The sequence below is a fragment of the Solanum pennellii genome, chromosome 1 (assembly GCF_001406875.1).
Source record: "Solanum pennellii chromosome 1, SPENNV200".
Taxonomy (NCBI): Eukaryota; Viridiplantae; Streptophyta; class Magnoliopsida; order Solanales; family Solanaceae; genus Solanum; species Solanum pennellii.
The window spans coordinates 50,234,292-50,241,702 of record NC_028637.1 but is presented as its reverse complement, the minus strand read 5'-3'; positions in this window follow the sequence as shown (position 1 = coordinate 50,241,702).

The following is a 7,411-nucleotide window of genomic DNA, read 5'->3' as shown; positions in this document are numbered from 1 at the left end:
GTCGACGGACCACGCGACGGACCGTCGTGGTCACAACGGACCGTCGTGGACTCCGTCGTCCCATATTTGGTGCAATTTCTTCTGCTGCTCTTCTTCATTCCCCTCGACGGCAAGTATGACGGACCGTCATAGGCACAACGGTCCGTCGAGGGTCTTCGTTCCAAAATACTTCAACTCTCGGAATCTGGGTACTGGGATCACTTCTCTGAACTTCACGACGAACCTGCAGACGGACCGTCATAGCCATGACGGACCGTCACAAGCTTCGTAATCCCACACTTGGTCAGACTTCCCCATCTTCCTTCAGCAGCTGCACTACGCTGCCACCTACGGACCGTCACAGGCACGACGGACCGTCATAAGCTCCGTAGGTGGTCTCTTCTGCATTTTTTCGCTCAAAATCTCCGCATTCAGCTTTGGACAGATTTCCTGCAAAACAAAGAGAAACTTATATCAAAATTAGCACAAAAAGGCTTTCGGACACACTAAACTTAAGGAAAAAGCATTAATTATACCGTGAAACCACGGTATATCAGTTACTCCCTTGATAGCTAGAAAGTTTGATATTTTGCCCGATATTCTAAATGAAACTTTCATGGTAACTACCCCGGTAGGTGAGTCGGTAGTTGCAAAAAGGGTATATAGTAATTGTCCTATATTGTTGTCCAATAGAGTGACTTATGTTGAATTAGTAGAACTTGATATGGTCGATTTTGATGTCATTTTGGGGATGGAATGGTTGCATGATTGTTTTGCTTCCATTGATTGTAGAACTAGAATTTTCAAGTTCAATTTTCCAAATGAACCCGTTTTAGAGTGGAGGCAGGAAATTCTATTCCTAGAGGTCGTATTATTTCTTGTCTTAAGACTTGTAAAATGATCTCAAAAGCGTGTCTATATCACATTGTAAGAGTCAAAGATCTAGACTCCGAAAATCCTCCCATTGAGTTAGTCCCCGTAGTAAGGGAATTATCGGAGGTCTTTCCTAATGATCATCCCGGAATCCCTCCCGAACGGGAAATTGATTTTGGTATTGACTTGATACCGGATACCAATCCCATTTCAATTCCTCCTTATTGGATGGCTCCGGCTGAACTGAAAGAGTTGAAGGCTCAACTCAAGGACTTACTAGACAAAGGCTTCATTAGACCTAATATTTCTCCAAGGGGTGCTTCGGTTTTTTTGTTTTTTTTTGTGAAGAAAAAGGATAGGTCCCTTAGAATGTATATTTATTATCGCCAACTCAATAAAGTCACTATTAAGAATAAGTATCCTCTCCCTCGGATTTACGACTTGTTTGATCAACTCCAAGGGGAAAGCTACTTTTCAAAAATTGACTTAAGATCGGAGTATCACCAACTTAGGGTAAGAGGTGAGGATATACCAAAAAGGGCATTTCGGAAAAGATATGGTCACTATGAGTTCTTAGTAATGTCCTTTGCTCTTACTAATTCCCCAACGACATTTATGGATCTCATGAATAGGGTGTTTTGAAGTTACCTAGATTCATTTGTCATTGTCTTCATTGACGACATCTTGGTATATTCGAAAAATGAGGGTGAACACATGAACCACTTGAGGGTGGTGTTATAAGTGCTTAAGGAAAACCAACTATTTGCAAAGTATAACAAATGTGAGTTTTGGTTGAGGTCGGTGGCATTTCTTGGTCATATCATCACTAGTGAGGGAGTTGAGGTTGATCCAAGGAAAACCGAGGCGGTGAAAAATTGGCCTAGACCATTGACTCCAATCGACATTAGGAGTTACTTAGGTCTAGGGGTTATTATAGGAGGTTTGTAGATGGTTTTGCGTCCATTGCATCTCCCTTGATTACTTTGACCCAAATGAGTGTAAAATATGAGTGGTCGGAGGCATGTGAAAGAAGCTTCCAAATTTTGAAAGATAGGCTTACTTCCGCTCCGGTGTTGACCTTACCGGAAGGTACCAAGGTCTTCGGTGTATATTGTGATGCATCCCAAGTGGGATCGGGGTGTGTGCTTATGCAACATGGGAAAGTAGTAGCATGTGCCTCTTATACAACTTAAGGTGCATGAGAAGAATTATTCAACTCATGATCTTGAGTTAGAGGCTGTGGTATTTGCCTTAAAAATATGGAGGCATTATTTGTATGGTGTTCATGTTGATGTGTATACCAACCACAAGAGTCTTGAATATGTGTTTACTCAAAAGGAGTTGAACCTCGGACAAAGAAGGTGGTTGAAATTGTTGAAAGATTACGACATGAGTGTTCTCTACCATACCGGCAAGACCAATGTGGTTGTGGATGCTCTAAAACGTATGACCATGGGTAGTGTGTCTCATGTAGATGGAGCCAAGAAAGACCTAGTGAAAGAGGTTCATAGGTTGGCTAGATTGGTGTTAGATTGGATGATTCTCCAAATGGTTGTTTCATGGTGCATCATAACTCTGAATTATCTTTGGTGGTTGAGGTGAAGTCTAAACAACACCTTGATCAACCATTGATGGAGTTGAAAAAGTCGTTTATGGGTAAGATTAATGAGGCATTCTCCTTGGAAGGATGGTGTCTTGAGGTATCAAGGAAGGTTATGATTTCCCAATATAGATGGTTTGAGAAATCGGATTCTTGAGGAAGCTCATGGGTCCCGTTACTTCATTCATCCGGGTTCTACAAAGATGAATCATAACCTTAGAGAAGTTTTTTAGTGGGAAGGTTTAAAAAAGGACATAGCAGAATTTGTTGCAAAGTGTTCAAATTGCTAACAAGTGAAAGACGAACACCAAAAGTCGGGTGGTTTGCTGCAAGAAATCCAAGACCCTACTTGGAAGTGGAAAAATATTAATATGGATTTTTTGGTAGGTTTTACTCGGACATAAAAGCAATATGACTTCATATGGGTGGTTATGGATAGGTTGACCAAATCCGCTCACTTTATTCCCGTCAAGTCTACTTACTCGGTGGAGGATTATGCAAGGATCTTCATAGATGAGATTGTGTGTTGCCATGGTATTCCGTTATCCATCATATCGGATATGGGTGCACAATTCACATCTAGGTTTCAAAGGTTATTCCAAAAAGGGTTGGGTACCAAAGTGAAGCTAAGCACCGCTTTTCATCCCCAAATGGATGGTCAAGCAGAGCGTACTATTTAAACCCTTGAGTATATGCTTAGAGCGTGTATAATTGACTTCAAAGGAAATTGGGATAAACACTTGCCTTTGGTTGAGATTTCTTACAACAATAGTTACCATTCATCTATATCTATGGCTCCTTATAAAGCCTGTTATTGTAGGAGATGTAGATCTCCAATTAGATGGTTTGAGTGGGTGAATATTCACTCTTGGGTCCCGATTTGATTTGTAAAACTTTGGATAAGGTTCATATTATAAGAAATCATTTGAAAACAACCTATAGCCGGCAAAAGTCTTATGCTGACCATAGGAGAAGAGAATTAGAATTTGAAGAAGGTGATAAAGTGTATCTAAAAATTCCGCCTATTAAAGGGGTGGTGCAATTTGGCAATAAAGGAAGTTAAGTCCTCGTAATATGGGTCCCTATTTAATTTTGCAAAAGATTAGTAAGTTTGTATATGAGTTAAGGTTACCTAGTAAATTGGCTTCGGTTCATCCAGTGTTCTATATTTCCATGCTTAAGAAGTGTATCGGTGATCCAGAGTTCATTCTTCCTATTGAAGGTTTAGGTGTTCAAGAGAACCTCTCCTATGAGAAGGTTCTGGTTCAAATCCTTTATAGACAAGTAAAGAAGTTAAGGAATAAAGAGGTGGCTTCCGTAAAGGTGTTATGGAAGAATCACCTAGTTGAGGGTGCAACATGGGGGCCGAGGCCGACATGAAGTCCCGTTAGCCTCATCTATTTGATAATGAAGGTTAGTTATTCCTACTTGTAGTGAAAATAATTAGTTTATTTGCAATTGCCTTGATTTTTGGTGAAGTTGTGCAAAAAGTGCATGTTATAGTGAATCACAGTGAACTTTATGCCTAAAATGAAAATGTTTACTTGTTTTGAGTTTATGTTGTGCATTTTGGAATATTGTGCCTTCATGAATTGTATGGAGCATGTTCACATGTGATGAAGAAATCCTTGGCATATTGAATAAGCATGAAATGTATTTTGAACTCCTATTAGTTAAAAAAAATGTTTGGAGTTGCATTGTAAAAGGCCATGAGATTATATTGATTTTGATTGTGACTAATGTTTGGATGTGTTCTTGTTGGTTGGGCTGCTAGTCTTGAGTTTATTCCTTTCTTTTAAAGAATTTAGTGTCATTCGGGGACGAATGTTCCTAAGGGGGGGATAATGTAATACTCCGAAAGTCTAAAGCCTAATCTAGATCCTAACATGAGAGTCTAAGAGTTGTAACACTGTTTATAAGTCAATTATAATGTACATAGGTCATTTAGGAAGTTTTAGAATCAAAACGTCAAAAGACGTCCATGACGTCCGAAAACTAGTTCAAAGGGTGCCAGTGTGCCTTATCCTATTTGACTAAGTTTTAAGAGTCGGAGAAATGATGAAATTTGGTGGTGAAGTGTCTAACACGTATTAGAGTTGGTTTATGGTTGAAACGTCTAAGTACGAGTCTCCAAGGACAAACCAAGGGCCCTTGAGGAGGACCCTTGCAAATATGACTAAAAGCTATCAAGGGACAGTTCTCACTAATGTGGCCCATCGACGAGGCGTGGTCCAAACGAATGGGCATCGATGAAACTTAGAAATTTTGTCCAAAGGTCCCTTTTGGACAACTCTCTGACCAAAACGACGACAGCACAGGACGGCCATGAACAGTGCCCGTCGATTGACAAACGGCCCGTTGGTCGGGGTTTCGTCTGTCAAGGCACTGTTTTGCTGCACGTTTTGGCTAGTAAAATAAAAATTAATTAAGGGGTTACTTAATTATTTAGGGGTTAATGGAGGCCTAATTAAGTTAGCTAATGACTCTACAAAGACCCCAAACCTAATTAGACTAAATACAACTGCCATTATTCCCAAAACTCAATTGCTCTTACTTCTCTCTTCTTTCTCTCTCCCAAAGACACCCCATAGAAGACTTAGCAAAGGAGGGTTCTAGGGCTGACAAGGATCAAGTTTCTCCATCGAACTCATCAATTAGTAAGGTATGGGATTCCTTTCACCTTTGGGATCTCTTTCCCCAAAGGGTTCCTTCAAGATGATCTCGAAAATATCAAAATTTAAGTGGGTTTACTTCCAATACAAAATTGATATTGTGAATTGATTTTTTTATGATTAATTTTGGTTATTATGATTAGATTAACATGTATTATGGTTACATACTAATTCTTGATGAATTGACCTAGCTTGTGGAAGATGACCTTTTCCCCTTATCCCTAGCTTGTGATCTTGAATTGAATTGTATAGTATTGATACAATTGACTTGGTTAATGTGTGAATTGCTATCCTATGTTGTTATGATGCTAATTATGAGTATATTGTGATATATTTTAATCCACTTATGCTAGTTCTTGAGTAATTGATCTAAGTCTTTAATTCTAGGCTATGAACTAGTGATGAATGGTTGTGTAGTGATTCCATTGACTTCATTATTATGTTGGTTACTATTGTGTGATGATATTACACCCATTTGAGGGTTGATAGTAAGACCTTGATGATGGTATTGTAAAGGAGATTGGGTAAGTCTTGATCTCAATTCTTTACTTCAATTGTGATTACTTGTGACTAAGTGATGATGTTGTATTGAAGTATGCCTTATATTAAGATTGATTAAGTTGGTATGATGTTGAATTGAAATGTCTTGAACTATGGTTTGTGAGTTGTTGCCTAAGATGTAAATGTTATAGGGATGGTGATAACTTATCATTGTGCCTTATTGCAATATGATATGTAAATGTGCTAACCTAACATGTATGAATTGTAATGAAAGAGCAATACTTGAGCTATGATGATGATGATTATATAAGGTATAGACCATATGACCTACATTAAGATATGAAGATTAATAAAGACATTAAAGACATTTTGAAAGGGACTCTAGCTTAGCACCGAGTAAACTAGAGTGAGTGTCCCTTCCCACCTAGGGAAGGTAGGATCACTAATATACTCATGAGATTGGAGACTATAATGCATGTAGCATAAAGAGGGTCCCAACTACATATCCTAGTTCTTGAACTATGTTTCCCCCATAGGAATACTAGTTAGTGGATCCAAAATAGAAGTTATGTTCATGTTTTAGTACTACTTTGGCAAGTAGTCCGTCTTCTTTCGTTGTAGGATTCCATGACAGCGGATTCCACATTAGCTCATGTGGTCTATGTCAGTTAAGGAAAGATGTTCCTAAACGGTAAAATGAAATAATGGAATAAAATCTAACTAGGATAACCTAAGGGGTTTAGCTTAGTCTAGGTAGGGGTATGGGACTCTACCTATACATTTCACTAGTTAGCCTCGAGGGAAGTCTTAGGAGGATGTTTCTATGTAAATATATGCTTATAAATGTAAATGACATGTATATGATGATATTACATGTTGATGACACTATATGATGTTTGTTTACTTATGACCATGTGTTTGGTCTCTATTGCTAAAGTATGATGTTATGTACTCCTAATGATATGCTATGTGAAGTTGGACATCGGTTATGGTTCTTGTTAGGTTTACTTGATTGAGTAAGGTTATGGGGCTTTGCTTAATCATTGCACTAGTGGGCTTGATGAGGATTCATGAGTAATAGTCTTGCTTTGATTATGATGTTATGAACTCTTGTACTTTCCTTGTTGATATTATAACTTGATGATAAAGTTGTGCTCAATTATGTTGATATGCATGTTGACTTGACTAGACTTACTATTGTTGGTCTTGTGATATACATGATCTTGACTAAATGAATATGCCTTATTGATTAGTATGGGTTCTTGAATGTGCATAAGGCTTTTTAAAATAAATTGAATATTTAATGAAATGTCCCTTTTTAGCATGATGTTATGTTATGTGTGCATATGGTCCTATACTTAGTACAAGTGATGTGCTAACCCCATTTTCTCTTTTTTTCCCCAACATTTTAGAATCCGATCGTTGAAGGCTTGTGACGACTTTTGAAGGAAGACTTTGATTCTCATTCTCCAAGTTGGGTAGGTCCTCACCACTTCGAGGGCAATGCCACTTTCTAGTATTGGATGTTGATTAGTCATAAAGACACATTGTTCATTTCCTTTCATTTGAATACTAAAGATTGTATAGTCTTTATGTGGCTTTTTTGTATTGATATATGGGCTATGCCCAATTGTTATACTCTTGTTTAGATGGTTATGAGATGAGACATCCGGTTTTAAAACTATGTTTATGTGTGTGTATGCGCGCGGAATAAAAGTAGAATATGTAATCTTTCTTATACGAAGGGTCTATTTATACTTGATATGAATATATATATATATATATA